Genomic DNA, 16,894 nt, shown 5'->3' with positions numbered 1-16,894 from the left:
GTTACTGAAGTTTGCAGATGACATAAACTTAGTCTATAAGAGTTATGTACTCACTCCCCGTATAATTAGTATCAAGGTGCTTGCCACACACAAGCTAAGCAGCGTGCTGTTCGTGTAAGCAGCACTTTTGCGCCATTGAGACTTAGGGGTAAATTTACTAAGTATCGAGTTTGGTCGAGTTTTTTGTTTTTAAATCTCGATTTGCATCGCCGAAACTCGGGCTGGTTTTTTATTTTTGGTTCTGCAAATTTACTATGAGGCGAGTTTAAGTGAAAGTCAGTTTTCCGATGGTGAAGCAAATCGAGATTTCTCGGGTCAGTTTTGCTTTAACTCGGGGAGATATCTCTCTTCTGTTTGAAATGTGTTTTTTGGCGGGTTTCTTTTCTGATTTCGGTCAGTTGCGTCTAATTAAGTGTAATTACTTGCCCGAGAACACCAGATACCTTTTAAAACCACCTTTCATATTAGTTTTGATTGGTGGAAGTGGTCACATGCTTTGGAATGTTCAGACAGAATATAAATTCGCCCTGTGATGTCTGGACCTTGTGGGTTTGTGGCAGGAGTTAGAGAAGAGAGGGACAGTGAGGAGTTGGTGGTATATTGGTAGTAATTTGGATTGTTGACTGGTGAGTGAATTTTGTCTTGTGTCTGTTTGTAGTCTAGTTCATTTTTTTGTGTCTATATTTTTGTCTATTGTCATTTTAATTTCGTCCTGTCAGTGGTCATCTGTGTGTGTGTGTGTGTGTGTGCGCGTGTGTGTGTTTGTGTATATGTGTGTGTGTGCATGTGTGTGTATATGTGTGTGTGTGTGTGTGTGTGTGTGTGTGTGTGTGTGTGATATAGAGGTAGTGGTAGTGGTTTTGTTTTGTGTTCGTTAGTCTTTTAATTTTTAAGTGTTATTTGTGTCTTTGTGGCAATGGTGATGTCTGCCCAGCAGGAGAGCCAGGGAAAGATAGAGGGGATGGAGGTGACGTTTGCCCAGCCTGATGTTTATTGCAGTGAGGAGAGTGAGGTTGATGCATGGCGCAGGGGAAAGACAAAATCAGGCAGGAATATGAAATTTACATTTGATCAGAATATGGCCCTTGTCACTGAGTTTCTTAAGCACCAGCACTTGTTGTATGGTAGACTGGCTGTCCGCACCTCTGCACGCCATAAAGCTGCTATTTGGGCCAGAGTGGTGAATGCTGTCAATGCAGTGGGGCCCGCTAAACATGATGCCAACCACTGCAAAAAGCGTTTTTCTGATATAAAGCGGAATGTTACGGCCAAAATGGCGGATGAGCTGAGGTATGCCAGTGGTACTGGCGGAGGATCCCTGTATGATGCAATTTATTTAGATCATGAGGAACCCGTCAAGCAGATCATCCCTCCTGAGGTTGTCCGTAAAACGTATGTCCGTGACACCGATGCCGCTAAGCAGACCTGTGAGTTGTTTTTTTTTATTTGTTAATTTCAACATGTAAAAAGTGTTTTTTTTTTTCACTTAATGGTCCAGTGTGATTGTTTTTTCTGTTAAAGTTTGTTTGCAAAGAATTGACTAATTTGAGTGTGGTAACCAACAGCAACCATTATTGCAGAAAGTATTTGGACCCTACAATCACATGCATTGTGTTAGTTGTTTTCACCCAGCTTGCAGTGTATTTTGCAGTTGGCGGGTTCAAACATGTTTGTCATTTCCTCCAGGATTTGTTCTTGGAAAACCCTTTAAAAAACCAAGCACAAAATAAGTGAAACACACATGTTCATTTAGATAATGGAGTTAACAACATAATGATTTTATATAATTAATGGTCCAAAGTACAATTAATTTAAACAAAGATCAGGTTCACAATTTCAGGTAATTTAAAGGAAATACCCCTGCAACACACATAATGCAACTTGCTTCATTTCTTTAAAGCCCTTTTCATTAATTTTTGTTTTATGGTACCTTGTTAGCACATACAAATATCATGCATTTTTTTTTTTAAACAAATAGCCAAGAAAAAGAGTAAAAAAATACTCCCCCAAAGGGAGCAGCAAACACCCCAGCGACAGCCGATTCAACAAGAGCAAATAACACAACAGCACGAAGAGGCCGAGGAGGCTGGTGAGTTGTGGAGCTGGAGTTGTGTGTAGATCCACAGTAATGTAAATGTTCTACTGTAGGATCATCAAATCTGCTCCCCAAAGAGGCGACTGACCCCCCAGTTTTTGCAGCTCCAATCAACAACTCCAATTTGTGATGAAGTCGCCATGTTTTCTGGAGGCCCCTCTTCACCTCTTCAGAATGGTGAGTTGTTGTGGATCTGTTTTGGATAAAGATATGCATAATTGTTATTAGTTGTAAAGTAATTTTTTGACCCAAACTTTTTCAAGGTGGACATTGTTAGCTTAAGGTCTCATTTTTTGGGGGGTTTTACTTTTTTTTTGGATGTTTGCAAAAAATAACAACAGTTTTAAGGTTTTTAATGTTGTACTTTGAATTTGGCCCAAGGAAACACACTGGCGAGGTTTGTGGTGCTTTTCATTTGCAGTATTGTGTTGGTTTCTCAACTTAGTTAGGTACTGAAATGTTAGATCATACCTGTGATTTCGCATTTTAAAGAGGATAACTGTGTTTTTTTACTTAGTTACCCTGTTCATATAATATATTGACTTTGTCGTTTTTTTTATGTAAATTTGGATATGCGGTGGTTTGTTTTATGAGCCATCCACATGTATGTTACAAACATAGTTTACGCATTTGTATAATGTCCGAACCTTAATTGCTGAAAAAAGGTGATTTTGCAACCTATGTGCCTTCTCTTTTACATAAATTTGCTTTATATGTTGTGAAACCTACATAATATTTTTGTGGTTTTGTGGTCTTGTGTATGTCATGTTGCACCTGTTATTTTGTGTTCTAATTTTTTGGCCCATGCTAGGGGGAAATTTACTACAATGAGAGTTTTTAGAAGTGAGTTTTAAAAGTGATGTTGCCCATAGCAACCATTCATATTCTTGCTATTATCTTCTAGAAGGTGCTAGTTATATGTTAAATAGAATCTGATTGTTTGCTATGGGCAACATCACTTTTAAAACTCACTTCTAAAAACTCTCTTTTTAGTAAACTTACCCCCTAGTTTGGTGTTATTTACCAAAACATTAATTTTGTTTGTAATGAAACCCAACATTCTCATTAATTTGGCATTTTAATGTGTGCAAACCAAGATAATGTGGATCATGTTTGTAGGTTTGTAGGACAATACCTACTAAAACGTTATTCTTCTGGGTAAAGAGTAGAAATGTGAAGGTGAACTTCAAAAAACTTACCGAAAACTCTCTTCTAGATTATCCAGAACAACCTTATCCTCCGGAAGACACCTTATTGACTGAAGAGGGACTTTCTGAACCTGAAAACACATTTACATTAAACATTATACCTCCAACACCAACGATGCCAGGATCAAATTTTAGTCCCTCTACTCCTCCAATTTTTCAAGGGTCACCACAAGCTCAGCCAGTGTCTCAACCTTCACCACCACAGCCAGAAACCACATACTGGCAACAAATGTCAACAACAACTAATTGATTTATTGCGACAGCACATTTCACAAAATCAGACCATAAACAAAATTGGTCATAGGCATATCAAAATCCAGATGGCTCAGAGGGTGGAGCTTACACGAATGGCCAACTCTTTAGAACAAATAAGACAGAGAATTGTGAGATTTGAGGGTGCACATGTACAACAATCTGAGTTTTCTACTAGGCAAACTACTCATTTCAATACCATCATGGCAAACCAAACCACTGCCTTTCGTGAGTTTGGTGCTGTTTTGCAAAATTTAGGTACACAAATGTTAGGTTGCTTACCTGAAACAACACCAAGCCTGACCTCGAGCAGCACTTCACTGGCACCAACACCAATTAACACACCACCTAGATACACACTGTGAACCTGAGGTGGCAGCAAACCAAGTCAGGGTGGCAGGGGTCATTCTAATTTTTAGACCAAAAGACTGATGTTAAAAATATTGTTAATAGCCAATTTCTATTTTATGCTTATGTACATTTGTAAATATTTGCAATTTTTTTTTATTATTGCTTAAAATTTGGAGATGTTAAGCGACCTCCAAACATCAAAAGGGGATGGTCCTGTTTTTGGTGTTGTGTGTGTTTCAAATGTATTTTAATACACTTATTCATCCATTTTTGTGTCAAATATGTGTTTGTTTATTTAACAAAGATGTTGTGTAATATTTTTGTACCAAAAAACAAGCCGATTGTTTTGTATAAAAAGATACATTTCAAATGACAATATAGGTTATGTTGGTTGTTTTTGACAACCGGAAATTAGAATAAAACTCCAAAATAAAAACTATTTTTGGAATGCCAAAGTGCAGACTTTTTTTACTTAGACATCACAACATGGGTGTAATGACGGGGGAAATATGTATCAAGCTTTGGTTAAAGATGAGAAAGGTACAGGTTCCATCAAAGGTTGAGCAACAAAACAGAATAACAAACAACAGTAAAAGCAGCAATGTTGGCTCACGGATATGGGAGTAACACAGACACAACAAATTCAGGGGACCAAAACAGCAGGTTACAAACATACCTTAAAAACAAGCTAGCATAAAACTCTATGGAGAAAACATATTGTCCAAATATGCAAATTCCTAATTAAATACATAAAAACGTAAAAAGTAGGTATTAGAATAAGGGACAAAAACTTGGACAGCAAAAAAGCACTTTAAAAATAAAAAAAAACAATTTGTAACAATAAAACATAGGAGACATTTAATAAACCAGGTGAGGAATGACACTTACCAGTAAAATGCTCTTGAATCAGATTCTGCCTCACCTGTCTTCCAGTTTCTGTGGTCACACTGTCACCTGATGTGTCCAAAAAGCCAGCTGGCTGTCCTCCACATAATCAGCGGTTAAAGGCTGCTGCAAACACATATTATGCAAAAGACAGCAGCAGAGCACAATATCTGACACTTTATTGGGCACATACAATAAAATTCCACCAGATTTATCTAGACAACGGAATCTAGACTTTAACAGACCAAAAGTACGTTCTATTACACATCTGGTGGACTTATGTGCATCATTATACTTATGCTCAGCTGGAAAATTTGGTAGTGACAGTGGAGTCATTAACCAAGAAAACACCCATAGCCAGAGTCACCTATTGGTCAGAAGAGAGAAATTAGATTTAGAACAATGTGTGTATTACTAGGTAACTTAGACAAAAACAAAAAATAAAATACTTACCCAGCAGCCATCCTTCCGGCATTTGACCAGCCTCGAATTTGTCATGGAGGGATGACTGACTGAGGACAGAGGCATCGTGACATGAGCCAGGGTAGCTGACTACAACACTCATTATTTTGAGTTTTGCATCACAAACCACCTGCACGTTGGTCGAATGGGCAAGGTGCCTATTTAAAAACACATGGGCCCTATCCCGAGGAGGTCTCAGCTCAATGTGTGTACAGTCTATTGCGCCAAGGACATTTGGCATGCCTGCAATGCCATAAAAAGCTACCTTGACTGCATACTAGTGTGACTCTTGGTTAGGGAAGCAGATTGAGGCTTGGAGCAGAGGCTGAAATGAGGCCATGACCTGGGTTAAATACCTTAAAAATGTGGCCTGGGAAATTCCAATGACCCTACCAGTGACAGACTGGAAGTTTCCTGTAGCAATAAAGTGCAACACACTCAAAAGCTTGAGCAGTCCTGAGACAACACGTGAGCAACCTGTCTCAGGGTCTAGGTCCAGTTTGACAAGATCATACAGATGGAATATGTTGGCTCTATTGAGCCTGAACATCTGTATGACCTCGGCATTGCCAATGCGTTCAGGTTCAAACGCCCCCTAAAAAAATGCTGCCTGTGCAGCCTCCATGGTACCTGAACAACCACTTCAGCCTGCTCAGTTTCTTGCTCCAAATCCCCATCAGCCTGTTGGTAGAGCCTCTGGTATCCCAGCCACACACCCAACACACCACCATTCATAAATACACCATAATCACTCACTACAACCCTAACCAAAAAACAGTCATTTTATAGTCTGCCTGGGAGTGTCCTCAGTACTGGAAGTACAAACACATGTAAAATTGAAAAAAACAGGTGCGAGTTTCGCGTCAAGTTGACATTTGCCCCTTAATATACAGTGGTCTCGCAAGAACCCGCAGCTTACAGGCACGTCTGTTGGAATCAGGAAATCTTGCGCGAGATAATCAATTTCACGGGCGAGTTTACAAACTCGTTTTTTGGTAAATTTGCGGACTGTATTTCTGACATGTTAAAAAGTACTGTTGTTTGCGGAAAATAAGGTATGGCGAGATTTAAATCTCGTGCAAGAAAACAGGTGGGAGAACCAAACTCAACACAAAAACCCGCACGAGTTTGCCTTTAGTAAATTTGCGAGATGGAAAACATGCCTAAAAACAGGCGAGATTGCAATCTCGACCAAACTCGATTCTTATTAAATTTACCCCATATAGTTTTTGTATATAGTCACAGATGAAACTTCTCCAAATGCAGCAGATGTTTTATAAACTGTGCGGGGTTGTGAAATACAACAAGCTAGATCCGTGATATAGGATAACACTGAGGGCCTGATTCAGACCCACTCGCGAGCGGCTGTCCGCTCGCAAGTGGGTCGATGTTATGGACTGAGCATGCGCACGATGGAGGGAGCTCCGTCGTGCGCATGCGCCAGACGCGACGAGCGAAGGAAAGTCCTTCGCTCGTTGTGTCCGATCAAAGGGGGCGTGCTGTCAATGTTGATTGACAGTACGCCCCCTTTGGTGGGCATGCCGGGGGCGTGCCTCCCTGACGGGGGCGTTCCCACGGGAACGCCTCCCGTCAAAAGCCGGCCCACTGACATCACTAGTGATGTCAGTGGGAGTGATTTTGGCTCTGATAGAGCCAAAATCACTCCGGAGCTTGCGGTTGAAAACCTCAACCTCAGGCTCCGGCTCACAATTTCGATGGTCGCGATGGTCTCGACCATCGCGGCCAACACAATGCACGCTCGTATAGCCTGTGGGTGGTGACCCACAGCTATACGAGCGTCCAGGAGGACGCTCCATGAAAATGGAGCCCGGCCCTCATTCAGAGCGTACGCTCTGCTCAGAGCGTACGGCTCTGAATGAGGGCCTGAGTTTGTAGGGACCTGGTTCTATTCCAGTCTGGTGTGTAGATCAGGTCTATTTCTCCCCATGGTTTCCGGCAAGCAAAAACTCTGTACTATAGATCAAGTGCAAGTTGCAGTCAGCAGCAAACAATTCGGCTTGGTCAAAGACAAGAGCGGTCTAATAGTTCCACAGTCCTAATGCATTTCCCTTCATTAATGAAGGTTCATCAGAGGATGTGCCCGGTTTCACCCAGGTAGACCTTAGCTATTTTCTATATCAGTTTTATTCATCCCATTTTAACTTACCTTATATGCTTGCTTCATTGTATGCCTCTGGCGTAAAGGAGAGTGGTAGTACACATTAAAATACATTTTGTTTTTTAAACTTTTTTTTAATTGAAGCTGGGTAATAAGACGTATGTAAACCTTTTTTTTTCTCTAGTTAAGGATTTCTTTATAAACTATAATGGTGGCTGCTGGCTGAGGTCACTCTGGACAGGCCACATAGAACTGCCCATGTGAGAAGCAGTCCTTCCTCAAGTCAGTCCCTGCAACCTTCAGCAACTGCCCCTGGGACTTGTTAATGGTCATTGTAAAGCAGACCTTGAGGGGGAACTGCAGCTTCTTGAACTTAAAGGGGTACTCTGATGGTATGAGTAATATGCATGGTATGAACACCCAATCCCCCGAGCACAGCCGGTGAACACTGTGGCCACAATGATGTTCCAGTGTAGGGCCTTTAATTAAAGCTTTGTGCTATTGAAAAGTTTGGGCAGGTTAAGGTTCTGCAGCAAGCTTGTGGATCGGAAGCCAGGAAGGTTGAGGGTGTTGAGGAACTCCGCAGGGTAGTGGACTACTTCATCCATATGCACTACCGAGTCCACAGACCTGTACTCAATTTGTGTACCATTGAATGTTGAAAGTAGACTGTTATTAATGATAGTAGCCATGTCATTTTTAGAGGTCAAAATGGCATGTTTGCAAAGTCAGTCCATGGACTTTTTTGAATATTGGCAATATTAGGGTATATCCTGGATGTGAGGTCTGCTAGGTTTTTCACTACTGTGCATAGGCCTAAAGGGATGGCCACCTTTCCCTTGGATATACTCCGACCCCTATTTTGAGTAGGAGCTTGGAGAATTGCCCAGTGGAGACATCACCCCCCTCAGGTGGACCCTCCTGTTTTTCCTGACAGAGAGTTTCCAGATGATGGGCCACAGATATGATGCCTTGACACACACCTTATCTTTGTCAGCTCGATTTCCCTTCGGTACTACTTGCAAAGTCTGCCAGAATATTCTAACTAGCAGCATGGTGACGTCCCCATCACTCAATTGTTGCTCCTAATGTCTTTGAGGATTCTGCTCTGTATTTTAACCCCCCTTGTGTGACATGGTGCTCTCATCCCAGACAATGAGCTTATAGTCCTTACAGTGTTAGGTCCTAAGCAGTGGCGGCTTCAGTGGTGGTGCTGCAGCGTACTCCAATATTCAAATAGAGCCACACTAACTGCCAACCCAAATGCTGCTGAACATCCCTGGCAGTTGATGTGGCTCCCCTATTTGAATATTGGAGTTTGTAGCAGCCACCACTCATCCCAGAAAATGAGCTAACAGTCCTACAGCACTGCCATTGGGCTGGCCATTGATGAGTCAGTCAGTCAGCACATTCCACAGGGGTAGGAAACATTTTACACCTTTTCATCCCCTTAGCAGTTGATCTTCAATAAGGGCCTGATTCAGAGCCGCTCGTAAGCGGCCGCTCGTTCGTTCTGACCGATGTTCGCACATCTGCGCATGCGTACGGATTGTAATAAGCATGCGTGAACCAGTCAGTGCGGCCAAAAATCGTTTGTTCGCTATATAGTGAATGCCTGCTACTTTGAGTGACAGAAGGAGGCGTATGTGGGTGGTAACAGGGGAAGGTGCTTGAAAACGGGGAGTGGAGAACAGAACGCAGGCGTGCTTAAAGGTCAAAACGGGCATTTTAAGGGAGTGCATAAATAATACAGCAGCGTCATTGACCACGTCACTTGGTTTTTTTTAACTCAGAACTGCTCGCAAAATAGCGGTTGAAAAAACCAACCACAAGAATAGCGAGCAGTTCATATGCTGTACGATGTACTCGATTAATCTAATAAATAGCGGACATGTCGTATGGTGCGAGCGGCAAGGGGGCGTATTTTTCAAAATTACAACCGCAAGTTTTGCTCGCTCGTTCAAACTTAGAGGCGTGAACAGACCGCAAAGTGCGAACGGTTCATTTGAATAGCCACCCCTTTTTATAAAACGAACGACCGCAAATAGCGAGCGGCTCTGAATCAGGCCCTAAATCCCTACTTATTGGGTGCCTATGTCATGGAAGGAATATACTTCCGGAATTTCATGTTTCTTTGTCCAGGGGTTTGGGCTTGGCGTTGATGGGGCACATTTGTTTTTATATATTAAGATGATCCCCAACATAATTTTTGTTGAATTGGAAACATAAGGTGTACAGGACATTACCATAGAAACACGAGGAGGGTAATACCACTAAGATAGGTTAACTTAAACAAACATATCTTTATTGCTACCTATAATAATAATATTAATAATAATAATAATAATAATAATAATAATAATAATAATAATAATAATAATAATAATAATATAATCTATTTTCTCAATTACAATATTTAGATTATGTTTCCTGTTAAGTCTTCCTGGTATCTAATGGGTGTGTCTGGAGAGCAAAGATCAGAGCCGAAGAATTCTATCCACAGACGCACATAGACCGGCCGGGAAAGGTAAATTATATATATATAAGGAATGAGAGAGGTCTGGCGCCTATATTATTTCATCTTACAGTGGGATCTGCACAAGATAGATCTGGGATTTAGGAGATATAGTTCTGTTGTTCAAACATCACTAAACACACAGACTGAGCTGCATTAACTGCAGAACACGGAGCTCTTCCTGAGTGCTGTATTTAGACAGTCCAAAGGTTTCATATTCTCTGCTAGTTCTGCTCATTGAAAATAGGAACAATTCACATGAAGTCTACAGTAGCTTTACCGTCTCCCACACAGGTACGCAGTGACTGTAATGCAGATAGAACACATAACATATTTATATATGAAATTAGCTTTGATTCTAGCATAATATAGTAACTGTATAGCTTGGCAATTTGATAATGACCTATGGACCATCAGATCTGTCCTACTAAAGTGTTGTTTGAACAATGTGTTTATTGATGCTATCAATAGACAGATCGTGAATGCACTTGATGTCTGTCTTCCAAAGTATATAATGATGTACGAGTATCTTGGCAAATGTATTTGGATAAAGTAACATAACTTTTGGATTCAATTTTTAAATTATTTTTTATTTGAAATATATTTTTTACCATTTCATTTATTTTTATATTAATCCATGAGCTAACTGATTACCCTGTAGGGCAGTGGTTCCCAAACTTTTTTGAATCATGGCGCCCTATAAATTAGGGGTGAGCGGGTTCGGATTTCTGAAATCCGAACCCCCCCGAGCCCCCCAGATCCGAGGCCGATCCGAGTCAGGCTCGACTTTTCCCGCCTGACTCGGATCTGAAATCGAGGCAAAACGTCATCACCCCGCCTTCCGGGTCTCGTGGGTTTTGGATCCTATATAAGGTACCCGCGTCTGCGCCATTTTCTCACTCGGCTGTGGACAGTGAAGAGGGAGGGTGGGAGTTAGGGCTGGCTGGGCTGTGTAGTGTAGTGTAGTGTAGTGTTGTGCTGTGCTGTGCTGCGCTGTGCTGCTGTTGTCCATAGGGGCTGGCTGGACTGTGTTGTGCAGTCAGTTGTCCATAGGGGCTGTGTCCACTCCAAAGTCCTGTGCAGTGTCCCAGTCCTAAAGGGGTGCTGTAGTGTTGTCCAGGGGGTGCTCTGTCCATCAGGGGTGCTCCCCCCAAGTGCAAAAAAAAATTATATTTTTTCTGTGTTTGTGAATTGTGTGCACTGTGGCTGCACGTGCATCAACAAAGGAGCAGCGCCAAGCGTGCGCCTGTGTCCCATAATTAAAAGGCCGGCTGGCTGTCCGTTAAAGGGTGCTGTAACCCCCAAAGGGCACTCCAAACAAAATAAAAAAATATATTTTTTTGTGTTTGTGAATTGTGTGCGCAGTAGCCGCATGTGCATCAACAAAGTAGTGCCAAGCGTGCGCCTGTGTCCCATAAATAAAGGGCCGGCTGGATTGACCGCTAAAGGGTGCTGTAACCCCCAAAGGGCACTCCAAACAAAATAAAATAAAAATTCTGTGTTTGTGAATTGTGTGCACTGTGACTGCACGTGCATCAACAAAGGAGCAGCGCCAAGTGTGTGCCTGTGTCCCATAAGTAAAGGGCCGTCTGGCTCATTTCTTAAAGGGTGGTGTAACCCACAAAGTGCTCTAGTCTCCAACAAAAATAAAAAAATATTTTCTGCGTTTGTGTGCACCTTAGCCGCACGTATATATCAATATAACATAAATGGAGGACCAAACTTTCTCCGATAAAAATAAAATAGGGAAAGATCAAGAACGACTTCCTCCTAATGCTGAAGCTGCTGCCACTAGTCATGACATAGACGATAACATGCCATCAACGTCGTCTGCCAAGGCCGATGCCCAATGTCATAGTAGAGGGCACATACAATCCCAAATTACAAAGTTCAGGAAAATGACCTTGAAAAAAACATTTAAATCATCTGAAGAGAAACGTAAAATTGCCAATATGCCATTTACGACACGGAGTGGCAAGGAATGGCTAAGGTCTTTCCCTATGTTCATGACTAGTGGTTCAGCTTCACATGACGATGGAAGCCCTCCTCCCGCTAAAAAATCAAACGAGTTAAGCTGGCAAAAGCACAGCGAAGAACTGTGCATTCTAAGAAGATATCACAAATCCCCAAGGAGAGTCCAAGTGTGGTGGCGGTTGCGATGCCTGACCTTCCCAGCACTGGACGGGAAGAGGTGGCTCTTTCCACCATTTGCACGCCCTCTGCAAGTGCTGAAAGGAGCACCCACAGTCCACTTGCTGATATGCAAATTGAAGATGTCACTGTTGAAGTACAACAGGATGAGGATACTGGTGTAGCTGGCGCTGAGAAGGAAGTTGGCGAGGAGGATTCTGATGGTGATGTTTTTTGTTTAAATCAGGCTCTGGGGGAGACAGTTGTTGTCTGTGGGATGAAAAAGCCCATCACGGTCATGCCTGGGCAGAAGACCAAACATTCCACCTCTTTGGTCTGGCAATATTTCTATCCAAATCCGGACAACAACTGTCTTGCCATATGTACCATATGTAAACGTGAAATAAGTAGGGGTAGGGACATTAACCACCTAGGAACATCCTCCCTTATATGTCACCTGCAGCGCGTTCATAAAAAGTTACTGTCAAGTTCAGAAACTTTGGCTAAGACCGTAAGCAGTCCAGGGACACCTAAATCCCTTCGTCCTGTTGTATCTAAGCACCTGCAAACCACACCGTCAACTCCCTCCTCGTCAATTTCCTCCTTATTCAGGATCGGAAGTAGTCCTGCAGGCCATGTCACTGGCATGACTGACTCTCCTATCCGGGGTTCCTCCGGAGGATCCTGCATTGCTACGCCTACTGCTGCCGCTGCTGCTGTTGCTGCTGCTGGGAGTTGTTCATCATCCCAGAGAGGAAGTAGGAACACCACTACTTTTACTAAACAATTGACCCTCCAACAGTCCTTAGCGAGGAGGATGAAGTACGACAGCAGTCATCCTGAAGCAAAATGTATAACTGAGGCCTTGACTGCTATGTTGGTGTTAGACGTGCGTCCGGTATCCACCATTAGTGCAGTGGGATTTAGACAATTGATGGAGGTAGTGTGTCCCCGTTTCCAAATCCCGTCTAGATTCCACTTCACTAGGCAGGCGATACCGAGACTGTACAGAAACGTCAGAAAAAGTGTCCTCAGTGTCCTGAAAAATGCGGTTGTACCCAATGTCCACTTAACCGTGGACATGTGGACAAGTGGAACAGGGCAGATTAAGGACTATATGACTGTGACAGCCCACTGGGTAGATGTGTCACCTTATACAGCAACAACAGCAGCATCACCAGTAGAGCATCTCAGAAACACCAGCTCGTTCCATGGCAGGGTACGCTGTGTATCACCGGTTTCAGTAAGAGGCACACCGCTGAAAACCTCTTAGAGAAACTGAGGGAAATCATCGCCCAGTGGCTTACCCCACTTAGACTCTCCTGGGCATTTGTGATATCTGACAATGCAACCAATATTGTGCGGGCATTACATCTGGGCAAATTCCAGCACGTCCCATGTTTTGCTCACACAATAAATTTGGTGGTGCAGAAATTTCTGAAAAGCGACAGGGGCGTGCAGGAGACCCTTTGGGTGGCCCAAAAAATTTCTGCCCACTTTCGCCATTCAGCGCCTGTGTGCCGAAGACTGGAGCGCCAGCAAACACTCTTGAACCTGCCCCGCCATCACCTGAACCAAGAGGTTGTGACGCGGTGGAACTCAACCCTCTATATGCTTCAGAGGATGGAGGAGCAGCAAAAGGCCATTCAAGCCTATACATCCACCTATGACATAGGCAAAGGAGGGGGTATGCACCTGACTCAAGCGCAGTGTAAAATGATTTCCGTGTTGTGCAAGGTTCTCCAGCCCTTCGAACTTGCCACACGTGAAGTCAGTTCAGACACTGCCAGCTTAAGTCAGGTCATTCCCCTCATCAGGCTTTTGCTGAAGCAGCTGGAGAAAGTGAAGGAGGAGCTAAGATGGAGCAATTCCGTTCGGCATATGGGACTTGTGGATGAAGCCCTTCATTCGCTTTGCCAGGATTCCAGGGTGGTCAATCTGTTGACATCAGACCACTACATTTTGGCCATCATGCTCGATCCTAGGTTTAAAGCCTATGTGGTGTCTCTCTTTCCGGCCGACCCAAGCCTGCAGAGGTGCAAAGACCTGCTGGTGAAAACACTGTCAGCTGAAGCGGAACATGACACGTCAACAGCTCCTTCTTCATTTTCAACCGCAACTGGGGCTGCCAGGAAAAAACTTAGGTATCCTAAGCAACCCACTGGCAGTGATGCAGGGCAGGCAGGACCAAGTTTGGACCTGGCAACAATTTCTGACATGTCTACTGTCAGTGCATATGATACTGTCACCATTGACAGAATGGTGGAGGATTACATTGGTGACAGCATCCAAGTAGGCATGTCAGACAGTCTGTACCTGTACTGGCAGGAAAAAGAGGCAATTTGGAGGCCCCTGTACAAACTGGCTCTATTTTACCTGAGTTGCCCCCCCTCCAGTGTATACTCCGAAAGAGTGTTTAGTGCAGCCGGGAACCTTGTCAGCGAAAGGCGTAGGAGGTTGCTTCCACAAAATGTGGAGAAGATGATGTTCATAAAAATGAATTATCAACTCTTCCAGGGAGACCAGCCTCCAGAACGTACAGAGGGACCTGTGGTGGATTCCAGTGCGGATGAATTAATACTCTGTGAGGATGTACACAACACTGAAGAGGGTGAGGAATCGGTGGAAGAGGAGGATGAGGACGACATCTTGCCTCCATAGAGCCAGTTTGTGCAGGGACAGATTAATTGCCAGCTTGTTTTGTGCGGGCCCAAACGAACCAATCATTTCAGCCACAGTCGTGTGGCAGACCCTGGCGCTGAAATGATTGGTTTGTTAAAGTGAGCATGTCCTGTTTATACAACATAACGGTGGGTGGGAGGGCCCAAGGACAATTCCATCTCGCACCTCTTTTTTTTCTTTGCATTAAGTAGTGTTTGGGGCCTAGTTTTTCAAACTGCCATCCTGTCTGCCACTGCAGTGTCACTCCTAGATGGGCCACGTGTTTGTGCCGCCCACTCGAGTCGCTTAGCATAGTCATCCAGCTACCTCGGTGCAACCTTTAGGACATAAAAACACTATTGTGAGGTGTGAGTTGTTCAGAATAGACTGGAAATGAGTGGAAATTAAGGTTATTGAGGTTAATAATAGCATAGGAGCAGAAAAACCCACAAATTCTGTGATTTTAGCTGTTTTTATGCTTTTTAAAAAAAAAATACAGATCCAAAACACGAAACCCAGAACCCAAAACACGGAAGGGTGGTTTTGGCAAAACCAATCCAGATCCAAAACACGAAGAAAGATCCAGATCCAAAACCAAAACACAAAATGTGGCCGGTGCACATCCCTACTATAAATTAGCATTGTTATCATGGCACCCCTAAGCCAAAAGTTTGTTAATGTGAAATTCAGAAACAAATGTAGTGAAGTAAATTGTGCAGACCTGTCACCCTTAGGGTCAGTTATGTGATGGGGACAGGGATGTGGTGACCTGTCATCCTTAGGGTCAGTTATGTGGTGGGGACAGGGATGTGCTGACCTGTCATCCTTAGGGTCAGTTATGTGGTGAGGACAGGGATGTGCTGACCTGTCACCCTTAGGCTCAGTTATGTGGTGGGCACAGGGATGTGCTGACCTGTCACCCTTAGGGTCAGTTATGTGGAGAGGACAGGGATGTGCTGACCTGTCAACCTTAGGGTCAGTTATGTGGTGGGGACAGGGATGTGCTGACCTGTCACCCTTAGGGTCAGTTATGTGGTGAGGACAGGGATGTGCTGATCTGTCATCCTTAGGGTCAGTTATGTGGTGAGGACAGGTATGTGCTGACCTGTCACCCTTAGGGTCAGTTATGTGGTGAGGAGAGGGATGTGCTGAGCTGTCACCCTTAGGGTCAGTTATGTGGTGAGGACAGGGATGTGCTGACCTGTCACCCTTAGGGTCAGTTATGTGGTGGAGAACAGGGATGTGCTGACCTGTCATCCTTAGGGTCAGTTATGTGGTGAGGACAGGGATGTGCTGACCTGGCCCTTAGGGTCAGTTATGTGGTGAGGACAGGGATGTGCGGACCTGTCATCCTTAGGGTCATTTATGTGGTGGGGACAGGAATGTGCTGACCTGTCATCCTTAGGGTCAGTTATGTGGTGAGGACAGCGATGTGCTGACCTGTCATCCTTAGTGTCAGTTATGTGGTGAGGACAGGGATGTGCTGACCTGTCATCCTTGGGGTCAGTTATGCGGTGAGGACAGGGATGTGCTGACCTGTCATCCTTAGTGTCAGTTATGCGGTGAGGACAGGGATGTGCTGAGCTGTCATCCTTAGGGTTAGTTATGTGGTGAGGGCAGGGATGTGCTGACCTGTCACCCTCAGGGTCAATTATGTGTTGAGGACAGGGATGTGCTGATCTGTCATCCTTAGGGTCAGTTATGTGGTGAGGACAGGTATGTGCTGACCTGTCACCCTTAGGGTCAGTTATGTGGTGAGGACAGGGATGTGCTGACCTGTCACCCTTAGGGTCAGTTATGTGGAGAGGACAGGGATGTGCTGACCTGTCACCCTTAGGGTCAGTTATGTGGTGGGGACAGGGATGTGCTGACCTGTCACCCTTAGGGTCAGTTATGTGGTGAGGACAGGGATGTGCTGATCTGTCATCCTTAGGGTCAGTTATGTGGCGAGGACAGGTATGTGCTGACCTGTCACCCTTAGGGTCAGTTATGTGGTGAGGAGAGGGATGTGCTGAGCTGTCACCCTTAGGGTCAGTTATGTGGTGAGGACAGGGATGTGCTGACCTGTCACCCTTAGGGTCAGTTATGTGGTGGAGAACAGGGATGTGCTGACCTGTCATCCTTAGGGTCAGTTATGTGGTGAGGACAGGGATGTGCTGAGCTTTCATCCTTAGTGTCAGTTATGTGGTGAGCACAGGGATGTGCTGACCTGTCAT

At 44.0% G+C, this 16,894-nt stretch overlaps 1 protein-coding gene across 2 annotated transcripts in view; it reads left to right on the top strand.

The window, feature by feature from the left end:
* Nucleotides 1-16,894, top strand: part of LOC148477384 (uncharacterized) — a 428,950-nt gene that overhangs the window by 360,849 nt on the left and 51,207 nt on the right. For both annotated transcript variants that reach the window (XM_088456828.1, XM_088456827.1), the window contains exon 2: nt 9,793-9,899. The gene's annotated coding sequence lies outside the window, so the exon portion shown is untranslated. The remainder of the gene's footprint in view (nt 1-9,792; nt 9,900-16,894) is intronic.

The sequence above is a fragment of the Taudactylus pleione genome, unplaced genomic scaffold (genome assembly GCF_031769625.1).
Source record: "Taudactylus pleione unplaced genomic scaffold, aTauple2 ptg000720l, whole genome shotgun sequence".
Taxonomy (NCBI): domain Eukaryota; kingdom Metazoa; phylum Chordata; class Amphibia; order Anura; family Myobatrachidae; genus Taudactylus; species Taudactylus pleione.
This window is presented reverse-complemented; position numbering and strand designations above follow the sequence as displayed.